Genomic DNA, 18412 nt, shown 5'->3' with positions numbered 1-18412 from the left:
TACTGAGGTACACACACACACACTCACACACACACACACACTGGAGATACTGAGGTACACACACACACACACACACACACACACACACTGGAGATACTGAGGTACACACACACACACACACACACTGGAGATACTGAGGTACACACACACACACACAGGAGATACTGAGGTACACACACACACACACACACACACACAGTACACTGGAGATACTGAGGTACACACACACACTCACACACACACTCACTGTACACTGGAGATACTGAGGTACACACACACCCACACACACACTGGAGATACTGAGGTACACACACACCCACTGGATATACTGAGGTACACACACACACTGGAGATACTGAGGTACACACACACACTGGAGATACTGAGGTACACACACACACACACACTGGAGATACTGAGGTACACACACACACACACACTGGAGATACTGAGGTACACACACACCCACACACACACTGGAGATACTGAGGTACACACACACACACACACACACACACACACACACACACACAGGAGATACTGAGGTACACACACACACACACACACACACACACAGATACTGAGGTACACACACACCCACACACAGACACACACACTGTACACTGGAGATACTGAGGTACACACACACCCACACACAGACACACACACTGTACACTGGAGATACTGAGGTACACGCACACACACGCGCATACACACACACACACACACACACACACTGGAGACACTGAGGTACGCTCACACGCACACACTCACACTGGAGATACTGAGGTACACACACACGCACACACTCACACGCACACACAGGAGATACTGCGGTATGCACACACACACACACACACGCACACTCTCTCTCACACACTCACACAGACACTCACACTGGAGATTCTGAGGTACACACACACACACACTCACACACACACAGTTTTCCTCTGTGGTGATTGTAATTGTAGTGATGTGATATATTGTCATTGTTGTGTGTGTGAGATGAGAGTAAATGTTGTGTGTATAAAGATTTTGTGTAGTTGATGTTTTCAGAGCTAAAACTGAGTGTGTTAAGTGTGAGAAGGTTTTCTTTCTTGCAGGATGTGGAACTGCAGTATTACAGATGAAGGCTGTGCTGCTCTGGCTTCTGCTCCGAGGTCAAACTCCTCATCACACCTGAGAGAACTGAATCTGAACGGTAATAATCCAGGAAAATCAGGAGTGAAGCTCCTCTCTGATCTACTGAAGGATCCACACTGTAACCTGGAGACACTACAGTGAGTTACTGACTAACTGTCTCTTTACTCTACTGTATCATACTGAATAAAGTATATGTGTGTGTGTGTGTGTGTGTTTATGCTGATGTGTGTTTACACTGATGTTCTTCTCTCTCTTACAGCATTAACTATAATAAACTCACCAGGACGGCGTATGACAGGAGTCTCACCTCAAACCTCTTCTCCAGGATAAAGCAGTCTTGGTGAAGAGTTAGAACTGGTCCCACATTTCCAGCAGTTTGGGAGCTGAATCATTGAACTTAAAGGGGCAGAGCAGAAACAAAGTCAAGAACAGGCAGAAGGTCATACACAGGAGAAATCAACACACGTAACCAAATATCTGCTGTACAAAGTGACGGCACCGATCTGCCCCGGGGATGGAGACTGACGAGGCTTAAGTACACGTCCGGAAATGTACAGCCAACTCATCCCAAAGCACGAGGCGGGAGCAGGCACGTACAAGATGTGATCGTCCAATGGCAAGCCGGAACATGATGCATTGCAGTGGACTGGGCTTAAAAGAGGAGGAGACAAGACACCCATCCCTCCCCTGACATAGACACACGAATGGAACATAGTACAAACAGAAATACAACTGAGGACGTAACAATGGTCAAGTATCAAATATAATGTAAACTTGCATCGATGAAGTTAATGTTGTTAGTAATTGTTCATAAATTACCATGGTAACACAGAGCTCCAAGGTATAAAAATATGGAGTTTGTCATCAACCAAACAGTAACCAGTTTTAATACCTATAAAAGTTTACGTAGTAAAATTTAGCAAAGCGCTTTACAGTAAATTCAAATGTAAAATTAAACTAATGAAATGTTGTGCAGCACATGCTTATGTTAATTTTTGTTACATTATATGATCATATAAATAAATAAATACTCCCAAAGTCACCAGAATTGAAAGCTTTGGTGCTGTTAAACACTTAGAGATTGAGCTTGTGGTGACTCAATATTTCACTCAGTATATCTGGGTAAGACACAGTGAACGACTCACTGCTGGCATTCATGAAGAGATCATAAACTCCACTGGAATAATAAATAGGTCTAATAAAACCATGAGTGGAAATTATTGGTGTAAATTTGTTAGGTTAGGCTTCCTCCAACCAGGAACTATATCCTCCAGTCCACGCGGTGGCGGTAACGCGCCTAACAGCTGCGTCTCCGACCAGTAGAAATCACAGAAGAAGAAAAAGCTGCAGCGGGTATCTCCCGAGCAGTTGAGTTATTACACCGAACGAATCATCTCCAAATTAAATAATTTCTGACAGTTTTACAGTTAGATCCGGTTTAAACATAAAAGCTGGTTATTTTGTCTGTGTTTGAGGAATTAAAAATAAAACGTTCTGTTTTTAAACCCGAGGTAAGTTAAACGGAAGCTGTGTGGCTGAATCCCAAATCGATGTCATTTCCGGTTTAAGTGCACTACATTAGGGATGAAATAATGACGGTCTACACCCTATCTAGTGCACTATTTAACTCATGAGGAGAGATTTGTAATTCTGTTTTAGCGGCACTATTTATAACCTTACTTTATCCTAAAATCCATTGTTTGCTCCCTGCTTATAGCAACTAAAATAAACAACAGTGAGTGTAAAAGTGGCTAAGTAATTTAGCAGCTAAAATAACTTTATATTTCTGTAATGTTTTTAATGTATAAACTGATAAACCGAGGTAAAGTTGGGTTTATATTGGACATTCACTTAACATTCGAGCTTCTCTCTTCGATTTCTCAAGAAATAAACACAAAAAGGACAAAAATGTGTGTGTGTAGCTGGCAAGTTCACGTTGTAAAGAAATACTACGCGCATGCGCACGTAAGCATTCATGTCAACATGTCCGCCATATTGATGAGGGAAAGACCACGCTGTAAACAAATACAAGTAAACGGAGGAGCTTTGGCTTTAGACATTTAGCTCATTGTCTTTAGACATTATTTTACTTGTTTACTTTTGATCATAATGTTTGAATTAGACATTACTGATCTTACTCGCGCTACACTCTGTATCAGCGCATCTACACCACGCGTGATCAGCAACGAGGACTCGTTACTAATACATCACTTCTGACAGAATTTACACTGCAAGCGTGCAAATACAGCATATAATGACAAACTTAAATTAAAATAAACCTTTTGAGCAGCTTGCGACCGCATCACTGTCATGCTTCCGTGCTCCACAAACTCCGCTTTATAAAGTTTATAAACCTTCTCGGTGGTGTTTAATCCCTGACTTAGAGGACACATACTTTCTTCCTCAGTCATGTGATGATTTCTCCTCCGTCTGATGAGGACTGAGGTCATGTTGGGAATAAAATATAACGCTGACAGAAAGTAAACTGAAGAAAGTCAGTGTCGGTGACTCTGAGGCTAAAGCTAGCGGTGTCGCATTACGTGCGTGTGACGATTTGCTGACATTGCTCCTCTTCCGACTACCTGCTCAAGTGACGAGAGGTTAGGCTATGTCACGTTGTCATAAAGTGGTGTCGGTGCGGTTGTATCGGGGTAGTTTTACAAGTACGAGTACATGAACACAGTATCAGGCTGACACATGAGTGTCATCGGCATCGGTGCATCCCTAACACACACACACACACACACACACACACACACAATTAAATTGGAGCAGTAAACCATAAGATCTTTGATGACATCATGTACAGGTCAGAGGTCTAGAACTCACTTTCTTTCTCTCTCTTGATAATCGTTGATTTAATGTAAACATTACATTTATCTCTGTAATCTTCTTCCCTATTTGTGGATATTCTTGAGTGAAATAGTTGAGGCCTCCTACGGAACCTATTAAGTTACACAGGAGCAGTGATGAGAATAAACATGACTTTTGGTGCTCATGATTAAATATGGCAGTTTTATTATGAACCCACTAGATTAGAGAAGGAAATACTGAATGTGAAGTATAGTACGTGTGAATAGACTATCAGTTTAGATACTGAACCTGAACACTACTAACATGCAGTGCTTTCTTGGGGTGGTGATGAAGTTGGAGTTGAACCGGTGAGAAAGATATTAGAGAGAGGCTTCTTTACACTCCTGAGGATGTTCAATTAGAACCTTCACCAAACTCACCTGGTTCAAGTCATCAGCTAATTAAGCGGCCTGCACGAGCTGAGGTGGGTGCTTTAGAGCAGATAAAACACTAAATGTGTTAGATAAGAGTTCAGAGCCTGTGTTCTAGACACATGATTTAGAGTGGAGACTTAGGCTTAGACCTGAGCTTTGGAGTTATTCTGATTATAGGTTTCAGTGAGAAAGTGACTGAAGTTAAGGAGAGGAACTGAAAATAAAGTTATAGTCTTTCTGAGTAAACAGAATAAGGCTATATTATTGTTACCGGGGGAGGGGGGGAAGAAACTCGTAGCAGCGCTGATGAAATACATATACATAACAAAAACTGCTAGGAAAAAAAAAACTCAGGCCATTTGCTTAGCCTAATACGTTTTTTTCCATCTGCACAAAATTATTTTTGCAGCCGCTTTTGCAATAAAAAGACTTAAAGTCGAGGGTCCCTCGACTTTAAGAGAGGAGCAGTGAACCATTGACATCATGTACAGATTTAGCATGAAGGTGTGATTGACAGTTTTTAGAAATCACTTCCTAATCCTATGCTAAGATGAATACTACTAGGCTACTACTCTAATAATAATAATAATAATAATAATAATAATAATAATGAGAAGCAGAAAGATAGATTAAAGGGTGAAGAGTAAAATCAATATAAAGTGGGGCTGTTTTGTCTTCAGCAAGAATACCTAGTGCTAATAAGTAAATTGTCAACAACATTGTATATATATCTAGTGCCTGGTAATCAACCTCCTCATCTGGTGAGAGGACAGTCCACTCATCCTCACATTTCACACAGTATGAATAATAATGATAACAACAGGAAGTAAAGCTAAATGAATGTTTTAACTGAGAGTAATACTTTGTACCCATATTTCCAACTGTATAGTAGATTGCACACAGTTTTTGCTTGTTACGTTTAGACCCGAGGGGATTGCAAACTTCAAATGTACCATCGTCATTATAACATTCTTCCTCAACTTCCTCAAGCAGATGCTGAGGATCATCAGCCATAGTCCGTTGTAACACAGTGTGTTTATGCTTTTGGTAAATATGACATCTAAAGGACTCATACTTTGAAAAGGTCCTCTGACAGTCATTAAGACCAAAAGTTATTGAAAAATTTGCCTCATGTGCATGATTGAGACCAATGTGCTGGATTAATTTGACAATCGTTCTCTGAGAGCATTTAGGACACCAGAATAGGCGAGGCATTTTTGGCAGATATTACTGTAAGAGGTTGATTACTCTGGTAACTGGAGTAGGTAGAGGCTTGTCACCATCCATAGTAAGTTTCAAAACATATTGCTGAAGAAAAATCTGTTTCTTGAAGAGTGTTCTTCAAATGAGATGGATATGTTGAACAGAAGACAAAATAAGCACAAAATGAAGCAAGAGCCCTTTCATCCACACTGCTAGCCCAGCAGATCTCTATCCCATCTACTTTGATGACTGCAGTGACTCTCCTTGTAAACACAGTTTTGCAGTCAGTGACTTCTGGTACTTGCAGTGGTAACAGCAGACTTTCTATGCCAGCGACTTGCCTTCGAGCCTCAGCTTTATTAACTGTTCAGAAAAAACTGTTTTCTTCTTCTCAATGGAATATTTAGGAAAGGGAGGGGAGGAGAGAAGAAAAAAGGTGATGTTCATCACCACCCCAAAAAAGCACTGCATGTTAGTAGTGTTCAGAGTCAGTATCTAAACTGATAGTCTATTCACACACACATTAGCGCTAATACACTTCACATCCAGTATTTCCTTCTCTAATGTAGTGGGTTCATTGGTAACAGGTTTGTCTGATTAGTATTCTGGAGAAGGTTAACAATGTCGGTGTGTTGGTTTGGAGTTGTAGTTTGTGTTTGCCATGTTTGTAGTCTGAGGTGCATTCTGAGAAACGGAGTCGCTGGTTTGCTGTGACATGACAATGACACTTGAGAGTTTACTGTTCAAGACTCAGAATTACTATACATTACTATAATTAGCATCAAGCTGCACATGACATTTTATGAAAGTAGTACTATGTTTTTGCTTATTTACCGGTACCTCATACAGTCAAAAGGTTATTGAATTTTAATTATTTTTCTTAAAAATAAAATAAAAAAATCTAAAAACTGAGTTGTGTCGTGGAAATTAGACAACACTTGCAGACTCGTCCTCTGAGGTGAAAAAGGTTTATTACAGAAAGATGGTTAATACAGCATAGAAGAAGTATCCCAGAAGACAAAAAAAATGACATGATCATCCTGTTTACAACGTTTACAGCCAGGCTCTTAATGCATGCTGTTACCTTCTTGAGCATTAGTGAATGTTTGCACCTTTTGGAATAGTCGTGTACGAGTCCTTCAATTGTCCTCAGTGTGAAAAGATGGATCGGAACATCATATAACCGCTACTGGAAAGGGCTAAAATATGCAGGAAAAGCAAAGTATGTGAAGGACCTGGAGGATTTTTCTGAAGAACAGTGGGCAGTTTAACTGCTCAGGACAAACAAGGGACTCATGAACAACTATCATAACACATAAAAAGAGTCGTGGATCATTCAGGTAACGACACACAGTATTAAGAAGCAAACGTGTGTAAACTTTTGAATGGGGGTAATTTTGATTAATTCAGCTATTATCTTGTGGACTATATGTAAACATCTGTTATGTGAAATAGCTTATTCATGGCGGTACTAAATAAGAAACTTAGGATTTTTATGATCAATCTTATTTTGTTAAGAGTATTAAGATTTTGTAGATTCTGCAAGGGGTATGTAAACTTCCGATCGCAACTGTATAGCCACCCAGCTACCAACACACACACACACACACACACACACACACACACACAATTTCAACCACTTAAAAACAGCAAGGACTTTTATAAACAATCAAAAATAGACTATAATATGAACATTTTAACAAATTAACAAAGACACCACAGTTAAAACACTCTAAATACCTTCTTTTTGCAAAAGTTTTCAAAAGTCTTCTCTTGCGCCTGCACTCTCAATCTGATGCCAGCTGGAGCCACCTCTTCATGGTCCCCTCAACCTCCATCTCTGCAGCTTTAGCCGTGAAGAGGTTTCTATGAACATTGGAAGAAAGCAATACATATCGTAAGGTTATTATGAATCTTAAGCATTAATTACGTTTATACCATGGTCAGTGTGAATATTGGATTCTGAATGGCTGGAAGGTGTGCATTATAACCGTTTATTGCACAGGTAGTTCCAGTCAGTTTTATCACTGTGAGCATTTCTAAATCAACGCGCAGCCTACATGCACACACAAACACACACACGCACATACACTCGAGCATACAGAGACATTCGTTAACACACATTCATACACACAGACACTTCTTGCCGGTGCTGTCTGCAACTTTAACAAAAAAAATAACTTTGCTGGTGAAAAGTTACATTATATTTCTCAGCAATGAGGTGTTACCATCACTGTTTGTGAAGTAATTCAACTCTCAGTTTTACTACACTACTGCTGCGCAACACTGACTATGTTTACATGGACAGCAGTAATCTAATTATTGACCTTACTCTGAGTAAGATAATAACGTGATTAAGGTGTCACCGCGCCACACCGTCCGATGTCCCTCCAGAATTTCACGTATCAACATACAGTTCGTCTTCGTTATGGTATAGTATACAGTTTTGGGTGTTTTTATTTATTTTTTTTATGAACGCTTTAACGCAGTTATTTATTTGTCATGCTGTACGTGCAAATAGACAACTGCTTGAAGCCGTGAGCTGCATCCCAAACCGTGCACTTAGCGTCTCTATAGTAGCCGAGATAGATGTATTTTCCTAACTACAGGCCTATAGTAGGCAAGTATGCGGTTTGGGATGCAGCGGTGCTCTCTTGTTTGCCGTAAAATGTTGAGCACTGCCGTGTGTGTACGTGTCCTGTCGCAAAATGTGGTGAAAACTCACACAACGTTAATAATGTGATTCAGGTGTTTACATGTCTGTAATACATGTTGATAATGCGACTAAAACAGGAGTACTCGACATGTCTTAATTCGATTAGTGCTTACTTCGAGTAACTTGACTTTAATCAGATTAAGGTAATTAAAAATTGCTGTTAAGGTAAGGTAATTAAAAATCTCATCACACTACTTTATCTCTGTGTCTGATTTATATCGGGCAAAATTCCAGATCTAACGACCTAACTAATAGAAATTAACTGTCATTTTAAACTTCTAATCAAAGTTTGTGCTTCTAAAATCAATGACAGCTTTAATGTTATTAATTGTGGAAAGACCATGGTATAAGCGGGGTAATCCATGGCTAGGTGACGATTTGAACGAATGGTTCTTTTCCTCCACATCATGCACTAAAATTGTTTAATGCACATCTAGCTGTGGATTACCCCTTACATATAATCTGACAGAGACAGCTAATTCTGTATGTAAACAGATATACTTACCAATCATGACCTCTCCAAGTTGGAGAGTGGCCAGTGAAGTCTTTCCATTGACTCCCCTCCAATTGAGGTTCTTTGCAAAGGAGTTAGCAATCACCCTCTTCAATATGCGCCAGGTGCAGTCGAGCACATCTGCCCTGTCAATAAGCGCCAACCAGTTTACCCGAAACCGATGATTTTTAAAACAATAATATAATATAAAATAATATAAAATATAAATAATTAATAAGCATGTATTGCCTTGTCAACTGTGTCAGTGCTTCTCACTACTCCTGCAGTTACCCTGCCCTGTGTGCTTTCCATGTTTTGCTCCTCTACCAAAGATTAGGTCATAACTGTTCCCTCATATCAAAGTGGTGTTGAATGTTGTGCTTTGAGTACGAGTGTGTCACCTTGAGAAAACAAACACTCTCAGTAGCTGTGTAATTGTGCAAGCAATTGTTAACAAAAAAAGAAAAAAATTCTCACCAGTTTTTGCTTGCAATCTGGGCTCTGTTGCATCCTTTGCTCCAGACTACGCAGTTGAGGAAGATCTTGCAGGGCAGTAAATCTTCATCAGTATCCAAAGACTGCACCTGGAACACCTGTAGTTGAAGCAAGCTCAGTGGTTTGTTGGTCCAGCACCATCTCTAATTTAGTCAACGCCTCCCTCAGCATGGTTATGGTAAAGAAGTTAACAATATTTACAAATGATACACACTACAAAACTGTACAACTCCATCCTCAGTCTTATTCCTAACCTACACAAATTCTAGTAAGATGGCTGAGTGGAAATCACGGTTAATTAATACCTACAAAAGAAAGTCAATCAGAAAGCAGGAGAATACTTGGTACTGCCGGTACTGAAAAAAAAACGTTATCGTGTCATTCTTTTTAAAATTTTAGTATCAACTTGGTACAGATACTTTTGACATCACAACTTACCAATTACAACATCCTTGAATTGCAGGGATGCCAAGGATATTTTCCCATTCATTTGTAACAGATAGCTACACCGTGACAGGGGCGGCTGTGGATCAGGTGGTAGAGTGGGTTGTCCACTAATCCACTAATCGTAGGGTTGGCAGTTTGATTCTCAGTCCACATGACTCCACATGCCAAAGTGTCCTTGGGCAAGACACTGAACCCCAAGTTGCTCCTGATGGCAAGTTAGCACCTTGCATGGCAGCTCTGCTACCATTGGTGTGTGAATGGGTAAAAGAGACACAGTGTAAAGCGCTTTGGATAAAAGTGTTTTATAAGTGCGCCATTTACCATTTTACCATTTAGTGACACAGAAGCGGAGTCCGTTCCATTCCGTGGTGTTTTAATTAACGGAAGTAAAAAAAGAGATGAAGAGAAGGGTGGGGAAGCAATAAAAAGAACAGGTGACTAGGTGAGAGAAAGCGGGACACGGAAATGAGAGCCAGGTGGGAATGGCGGAACTGATGGTGTGCGTTTGCCAAGGACCATGCTAATGCTCTTACTGTGGATTATAACCTTGTGGATATTGATTCAGGAGGCTGGCAAACACTTCGGGAATATTCTGCCAAGGTGAATAAACGAGCGAGCGGAGTTTTGAGGGTTCGGAGGCACATCACGGTTTTGAGATCCTTTCTTTAATACTTTTGTAGAGAACCAGTATGTTTAAATCGTTGGATGTTACTGTCTGTAAAGAACTCCGAGTGTTAAGCGGAATCTGACTGCCGGTTTCCCATGCTTTCGGGATCACGAACTCCCGTACGCCTAAATCACCGCCATTGAAGTGCAGCTTTTAAAGTGAACAACTTTTTGTTTTGGTTAAGAATTATTTGGGGGTTAAATGTTTTTTTTTTCTGCCTTTTGTGTGTGAAAATTTTCTTTAATGAATAGAGCCTTGTTTCCTTATGGGTGCGTTTATTAACTTTTTGGTTTTCATTATTTCAGTTTCTATGACTGAAACGATCTGTATTTTCTTATGTTTATTGCATAAATAATAATAAACTTATTTTGTAAGAATTGAGTAGCCTACTGATTTTTTTATTCTGAGTGATGTCCAAATTATAAGTTATAAGTGACTGTTAATTTGAACTGTCTGGCGTCCAAACCCCATAAGGTAACACGCTACAGAGTGGCGCCCAAATGGGGACCGAACCGTAAGATTTAGAAAGTTTAGTTGGGGTACTGATCTTAACAGACTTGGACATTTGCGTTATTGATGGACTTGACCATTGTTAATTATTGTGAAATACAGTGTGTACATATATTTTCAGTTTTTCTGGTTGGTGTTTACATGAAATGTATGGTTATTGAGAACATTCAGGAGTCTGTGTAACTACTTGCTGCTCTGTATTGTTTCTCTTATTCCCTGGCCATGTCTACCCCTACCCATCGAATCAAGCGCATCATTACTCTTGTCTTCTTGATGAAGGAAAGAGCCAGGCTTCCACATTCAGTGGAAAAGCAGAGACTGCCCGTGATTTTGCAAGCAGCTGTTATCTGCCTTGCTACAAAAGCTCAATGGAAGGGAAACCGCTCCCAGCCTTTTTCGGGCGTAGACCTCTTGCTGATAGGTGAACTTGGCGACCAGTACTTTATGGAAAATTTTCCAGTCACGCACAGAGTCTTATTGAGCAACGAAAGAGCCAGGCTTCCACTTTCTGTGGAAAACCAGAGACTCCCTTTCATTTTGTAAGCAAATGTTAACTGCTTTGCTACAAAAGCACAAAATCACAAAAGAAGGAAATCTGCTCTGTCCAAGGTGTCGCTTTCCGGCTGTTCCTAGAGGACTTGATCCTACAGTGATGAGTGTTAGGCAAACGTGATAACCACCACACTACAGAAACCATGACAGAGCTGCGCTTCGGCTCTTGCCTATGGTCTGCTGATGAGAAGAGCACATACTTAAACTTTTGTTCAGCAGAGTTGAGTTGCCTAGCATGGCATTGGTGGTATAGAGGTGAGCATAGCTGCCTTCCAAGCAGTTGCCCTGGGTTCGATTCCCGGCCAATGCACGGATTCTAACTCGGAGCCTCTGGAGCTGCTTTATGGTAGTTGGCACAAAAAGAAGGAATCACCTACCTAAAAATTAATGGGTCAAGAGAATGTGCCATAGGCTTCTCTGCAGGCCTCCCACAACTCTTTCTGCTTCCCACTTGAATTCTTAGTGCTTCTTTGCTGTTTGTAAACACAGCATTATCCAACAGGGCACGTTTGACCCGTGAACAGGGGCGAAAATGTTAGAAAATGCCGTCTCTCCGTGTCTGTCTTTTGTTAGCGACAAGCTAGCATGCAAACTGTGATGAGAGGTGTACATTTTCCACAATCAGCCATCTATATAGTCAATGTTTTATATTTAATAAGCAAATATGTCTATATGCTGATTGGTCTTAAGCAGCGTTGTCCAATCTTCAGCTTTTCGTTCCAATCTAGCAGGAGGCACACCTGATTCCAATTGTTGGATCCGCTGATCTTGGCTTTCAATAGACTAAAGTGTGGCTTCTGCTTGGTTAGAATGACAACCTGCAACCACTCTGGCCCATTCTGGAGAAGACTGGACAACCCTTATCTAAAGCAAATAAAGACCGAGGTCAGTGCCACTTTGTGAGTTCTGAATCTGTCATGCCGACTCGACGTCACTCGGTGAACAGGGAAGGAACTGGTAGATGAGAAGACTTCCCACTGCTGACGAATGGCGATTTCAAGTTGAGGGTGCGTTTGCATTGCGTTTTCCGGCTTGGAGGTGGGGAATTACAAGTCGCAACCTCTTCTCAAGCGCATCATTACTCTTGTCTTCTTGATGAAGGAAAGAGCCAGGCTTCCACATTCAGTGGAAAAGCAGAGACTGCCCGTGATTTTGCAAGCAGCTGTTATCTGCCTTGCTACAAAAGCTCAATGGAAGGGAAACCGCTCCCAGCCTTTTTCAGGCGTAGACCTCTTGCTGATAGGTGAACTTGGCGACCAGTACTTTATGGAAAATTTTCCAGTCACGCACAGAGTCTTATTGAGCAACGAAAGAGCCAGGCTTCCACTTTCTGTGGAAAACCAGAGACTCCCTTTCATTTTGTAAGCAAATGTTAACTGCTTTGCTACAAAAGCACAAAAGAAGGAAATCTGCTCTGTCCAAGGTGTCGCTTTCCGGCTGTTCCTGGAGGAGCTGATCCTACAGTGATGAGTGTTAGGCAAACGTGATAACCACCACACTACAGAAACCATGACAGAGCTGCGCTTCGGCTCTTGCCTATGGTCTGCTGATGAGAAGAGCACATAGTTAAACTTTTGTTCAGCAGAGTTGAATTGCCTAGCATGGCATTGGTGGTATAGAGGTGAGCATAGCTGCCTTCCAAGTAGTTGACCTGCATTTGATTCCTGGCCAATGCACGGATTGTAACTCGGAGCTTCTGGAGCTACTTTATGGTAGTTGGCACAAAAGGAAGGAATCACCTACCTGAAAGTAAATTGGTCAACAGAATGTGCCATAGGCTTCTCTGCAGGCCTCCCACAACTGTTTCCGCTTCCCACTTGAATTCTTAGTGCTTCTTTGCTGTTTGTAAACACAGCATTATCCAACAGGGCACGTTTGACCCGTGAACAGGGGCGAAAATGTTAGAAAATGCCGTCTCTCCGTGTCTGTCTTTTGTTAGCGACAAGCTAGCATGCAAACTGTGATGAGAGGTGTACATTTTCCACAATCAGCCATCTATATAGTCAATGTTTTATATTTGATAAGCAAATGTGTCTATATGCTGATTGGTCTTAAGCAGCGTTGTCCAATCTTCAGCTTTTCGTTCCAATCTAGCAGGAGCCACACCTGATTCCAATTGTTGGATCCGCTGATCTTGGCTTTCAATAGACTAAAGTGTGGCTTCTGCTTGGTTAGAATGACAACCTGCAACCACACTGGCCCATTCTGGAGAAGACTGGACAACCCTGATCTAAAGCAAATAAAGACCGAGGTAAGTGCCACTTTGTGAGTTCTGAATCCGTCATGCCGACTCGACGTCACTCGATGAACAGGGAAGGAACTGGTAGATGAGAAGACTTCCCACTGTTGACGAATGGCGATTTCAAGTTGAGGGTGCGTTTGCTTTGTGTTTTCCCGCTTGTAGGTGGGGAATTACAAGTCGCAACCTCTTGTCAAGCGCATCATTACTCTTGTCTTCTTGATGAAGGAAAGAGCCAGGCTTCCACATTCAGTGGAAAAGCAGAGACTGCCCGTGATTTTGCAAGCAGCTGTTATCTGCCTTGCTACAAAAGCTCAATGGAAGGGAAACCGCTCCCAGCCTTTTTCGGGCATAGACCTCTTGCTGATAGGTGAACTTGGCGACCAGTACTTTATGGAAAATTTTCCAGTCATGCACATAGTCTTATTGAGCAACGAAAGAGCCAGGCTTCCACTTTCTGTGGAAAACCAGAGACTCCCTTTCATTTTGTAAGCAAATGTTAACTGCTTTGCTACAAAAGCACAAAAGAAGGAAATCTGCTGTTGTGCATAAAAAATTTCATAAAATAAACATAAGGGAGAAGAAGGAAAAACGGGCACCTAGACACATAGAAGCGGGATTAGGCGGACATTGACAGATTGGAATTACGAGCAATTTAAGAGCAGTAATAGTCAAAAAAAAGTCAAAAAGAAGTGTACGAGCTGAGGAGTGCTAAAAACACACACACACACACTCGTGCAGTCAAGGGCGGGCAAGTAGACACAACATACATAAACACACACTCTCTCTTCCTCATACACACACATGAATAACTTTAATAATATCTTATAGTAATAGAGAAACTCTATAAAAAACAGAATAGTAGGATATGCAGGACAGTAGAACTGTAATGATATTAAGAAGTTGGAAGTACAGTAAACCGCTTTTCAAGTAGTATAAATATATATAAACTAAGAAATATAGTGCAAATATGAAAATAAATTATAAACGAGAAATACAGGAAAAAAAGGAAAATATAACTTACTCATGATTCAGATGGTGAAGATTCTCGTCTCACAAGGAAAGCCTTAATTTTTAGAGAACCATGAAGAAAGCCAGTTATAAGGGTGGCTGCCCCCCCCCCTCGAGATAACGATAAGACCCTGGTCCCTCCCGGTTGTTTAGTCGTCTTGCTTACGTCATTTTGTTAACCTAGGGAATTGAGAATCCTGGTTTTTGACAACCTAGGTAAATGAGAATCCTGGTTTTTGAAAACCTAGGTAACTAGAAACTCTGGGTTTTTGTTTCCTGGGTTGTTGGAAATGCCTGGGTTCTGATTTTATGTGTAAATTAAAATCCCTGGTTTCAATTCTATGGGTAAGTGAAATAGGCCTTTTCTGGAAACCTATGGGTTATCTAGTGTGTAAATACAGTATAAATACTGGAGCTTAAGCTCAGGATATGGGGATCACTTCTGAGAATTCTCATCGGTGTGGATCTCGTGTGGTGGAATGAAACAATAAAGCTGGACCCTTGCTTCTTCTCACTCACGGCTGGTGTATTTTTTCTATCTCCAACTGGTCTCAGAGGTAGATGTGAGTATTGGCTTCTAAGTTGAATTTTAAATGTTTTTGGGTAATAGGCTAAATTCGAACCAACATTTGGCACCCCAGATGGGACTGGGCTAAGATCTATATGTCTGGAATCTCTTCCGTGGGACTTCGCTCTCTAAGCAACAGACAGGCCGTATAGGAAAAGGCATTGCAGACGCCTGTTATGTCAAAGCTCTGTTTTAGTGGTCTGTTGTTACGATTGAGAAGCCCCGGGGTGGGAAGAAGGACTAAGTGGGTCTCCAAAAGAACCTGGAGTGAGTGAGAAGAGGTAAGAGAAGTGTAGATTGTAGAATGTACTTTTTATAATTGTAATAAAGAAATGGTATATGTGTTGTGTGAGTGAAAGTCCTGCAATACCGCTGGAGGAAGGGAAAAAAGGTAGAAAAAAGAGTAGAGAAATAGAGAAGTACTCCAGGGCTGGATAGAAAGCAGGTGGAAAATGAGGCCTCAGACCCCAGATACCGGCTACTAGACTAGACTAGCAGTCTAGTGGCGGCTGCATTGGTGGGGACCCCTAATACCGCTGGAAAAGGATTAGATAAAAGATAGATAGATTAGATTCCAGGGCTGGATAGAGAGGGGAATAAATCCTGGGCCCAGGTCCGGGTCGTGCAATACAGCATGCCCGGTGTATGAATGGAATATGTACTAACAAATGTGTGTGCTTAAAATATATGTGCTTAGAATATGAGTGTGGTGTGAGAGCGTGTAAGTTTTGGAGACAGGGAAAAAGTATTTATTAGTGCTCTGAACAAGAGCTCCATACATTAGACGCTTGATAAGATTTAGGGAAAAAGAAAAAAGGGAAAAAAAAGAAAAAAGGGAGAATAATAATAATAATTTTTTTTGAAAAAGTTGTATTTAATTTATGTGACTGTAAGCTTCATACATACGGAGCTGGTGTGAAGGCGTTTTATATTCTGAGACCACAATGGTGTGTATGTAATAACTAAATATGTGTAAGAGAGTGTGTGACACAATGTGTATATGAGTGTGCCGATGTTGTTGATAGAAAGGGGTGTATGTGTGTGTTCCTATCTGTTCTTATCTGCACAAGCAGGCCTGTCTTCTGTGTGGAAAGGAAAAAAGGAAAAGAAGAAAAATGTGTGTGTGTGCGCACTTCAGATTGAGCTGACTAATATAGAACAGTGTGAGATTTTTGTTTTTAAATTTGTTTTAATGTTTTGAATCTGATATGGACTTTCTGTGAGTCGGGTGTGACTGTGTGTATTATAACTTTATTGGTATCAATAACTGCTGTTTTAAAAACTGGAGGAGCATGCAAGAATTGTAAACAAAAAAAAATAAAAAATAAAACATTTATTGTTTTCTTTTTTTTATATATTTTAGGCATCTGTCAGACTGCCCATTGGGTGAATAAGAACTTCCAGACCAGTAATATATAACAAAATTGTTGAGAAATCAGGGAGTCAGTCCATTGGGACCTTTTCATTTATATTCCATAAATTATGAAGGTGTTGTTCAGTTAAATGACGAATAATAATACAATTTAATTTTTGTTTAATTACCCAAAATTGGGTAATGTTGAATAGGTAAATATTATGTCTAAGAATATTGTAAACATGTAAGAATTGTCTGTTGTGTGAGGCTGTGTGAATTACCTAAAGTTAAACTTAAAACTTATAAGAGTAATTGAATCATTTAACTTAATTAATTAATCATCATAAGTAAATTGAATGTATGTACTCTGAGTGTATGTGAGTCCCTAGGGAGGCTGGCTGGGCCAAGTACGGACGGAAGGGAAAAGCGGGCATAAATCAGTACGAGATAGGCTAAGCAGGCGGGAACAACGGACAAGGTAGGAGGAAAACATTTGGCTGTGAGGCATAACTTAGTGGATTTAGGGGGTGTGTGCGACCGACTCTAAGGGCTGAGAGGTGTGAGACACGACCAGAGTTATGGCTGAATGTAAGAAAAAGATGAGCCCGATAGAGAGGGTGATAAGCAAACACTGTACAGATGAGAAGGACATTAGACATTATTGTAAAAAATGGAGTGAGAAGACAAGTGGTGAGTGGAAATGGCCCGAGGAAGGTACTTTTGATGAACAGCTATGCCAGATAATGAAAGAGAGATTAGTTGTATGGAATGAACAGAAAAAAGGCTTGAGAGTGAGGGAGAAATGTGTGAAGACAGAGAAGATAGTGGACTGGTTTGTGGAGGCAGGGAAAGAAGAGAAGGAGAAGGATAGGCGGCAGAGAGAACGAGCAGAGGCGGTGATACGGAAGAAAGAAGAAAGGGAAGCAAGCCTAGGAAAAAAGATAAAAGAAGCCATTCAGGAGGAATTGGCCGAGGCCCCGCCCTCATATAATCCTCAGTACCGCCCTCCAGTGAGACCTGTCGGAAGTGCCCCACCCGCCGGGCTCTACATGATGCAAGACCTGGAAGACAGAGAAGATGAATGGAAGGAAACTAAGGTGGACATAAAGGGAACATTCACCGGATACCAAAGAATGAGGCATCGCATGCGGGAGGATGGAGAACGTATCAAAATGGAAGAAGGAGCTGCCGGATACGAGGATAGAACCCCGGTCGAGAGCGAAAGCCCACGGCTGGACCTCCCACAGGTAGGCAACAAGGAGAGGGACAGGGAACTACAGGAGTATATGAAAAACTGGACCCGCACTCCGGGGTGGCCGGAGCACAGGGAGATTCCCCCCAGCACTAGCACCCCGAGGCCAGGGTCACGGCCGATGGTGCACAAGCAAAAAGACAAGGAACTGGAGGAAATACAGGAGCAGGAGGGGCATGGGACCAGGGGCAATCAAGAAAGTTGTCGGAGCGAGAGAGGGCACGAGGGTGGAAACGGAGCACGAGGGGCTCCACATACCAAAAGAGGAGGAAAAAGTGAGCCGAGAGACAATGTGGGGCGGATGGTCCGTATAGAGGGGGATGTGGTGCTCTCCCCATATGGTGTCGAGGAGGATAAGGAATTGGAGGGCAGGATTCGACGGCTAGAGGACGGGATATCATACGGAGTGGGTAAAATGGATGAATTGAAAAATCTCGCAGGTCAAGCGTACCAAATGGCGACTGCTGTGAAGAATAAGTATGCGCACAAGCCGCGTTTGGGAGAGTCAAAATCACAAAGGTCGAGAAGAGCACTG

The 18412-nt window shown here is 41.4% G+C and overlaps 1 long non-coding RNA gene and 1 other non-coding gene across 2 annotated transcripts in view; both read left to right on the top strand.

The window, feature by feature from the left end:
* LOC128630782 (uncharacterized) overlaps positions 1 to 2185 on the top strand; it is a 2358-nt gene extending 173 nt beyond the window's left edge. The window contains exons 2-4 of the long non-coding RNA XR_008394998.1: positions 1 to 217; positions 1104 to 1280; positions 1403 to 2185. The exon at positions 1 to 217 is cut by the window's left edge and continues 71 nt beyond it. This is a non-coding gene — a long non-coding RNA (uncharacterized LOC128630782). The remainder of the gene's footprint in view (positions 218 to 1103; positions 1281 to 1402) is intronic.
* Positions 2186 to 11691: 9506 nt separating this feature from the next.
* Positions 11692 to 11763, top strand: trnag-ucc (transfer RNA glycine (anticodon UCC)). Its single transcript has one exon. It is a non-coding gene; the product is annotated as a tRNA-Gly (tRNA).
* The last annotated feature ends 6649 nt before the right edge of the window (positions 11764 to 18412 follow it).

The sequence above is a fragment of the Ictalurus punctatus genome, unplaced genomic scaffold, assembly GCF_001660625.3.
Source record: "Ictalurus punctatus breed USDA103 unplaced genomic scaffold, Coco_2.0 Super-Scaffold_100060, whole genome shotgun sequence".
Classification (NCBI taxonomy): Eukaryota; Metazoa; Chordata; class Actinopteri; order Siluriformes; family Ictaluridae; genus Ictalurus; species Ictalurus punctatus.
This window is presented reverse-complemented; position numbering and strand designations above follow the sequence as displayed.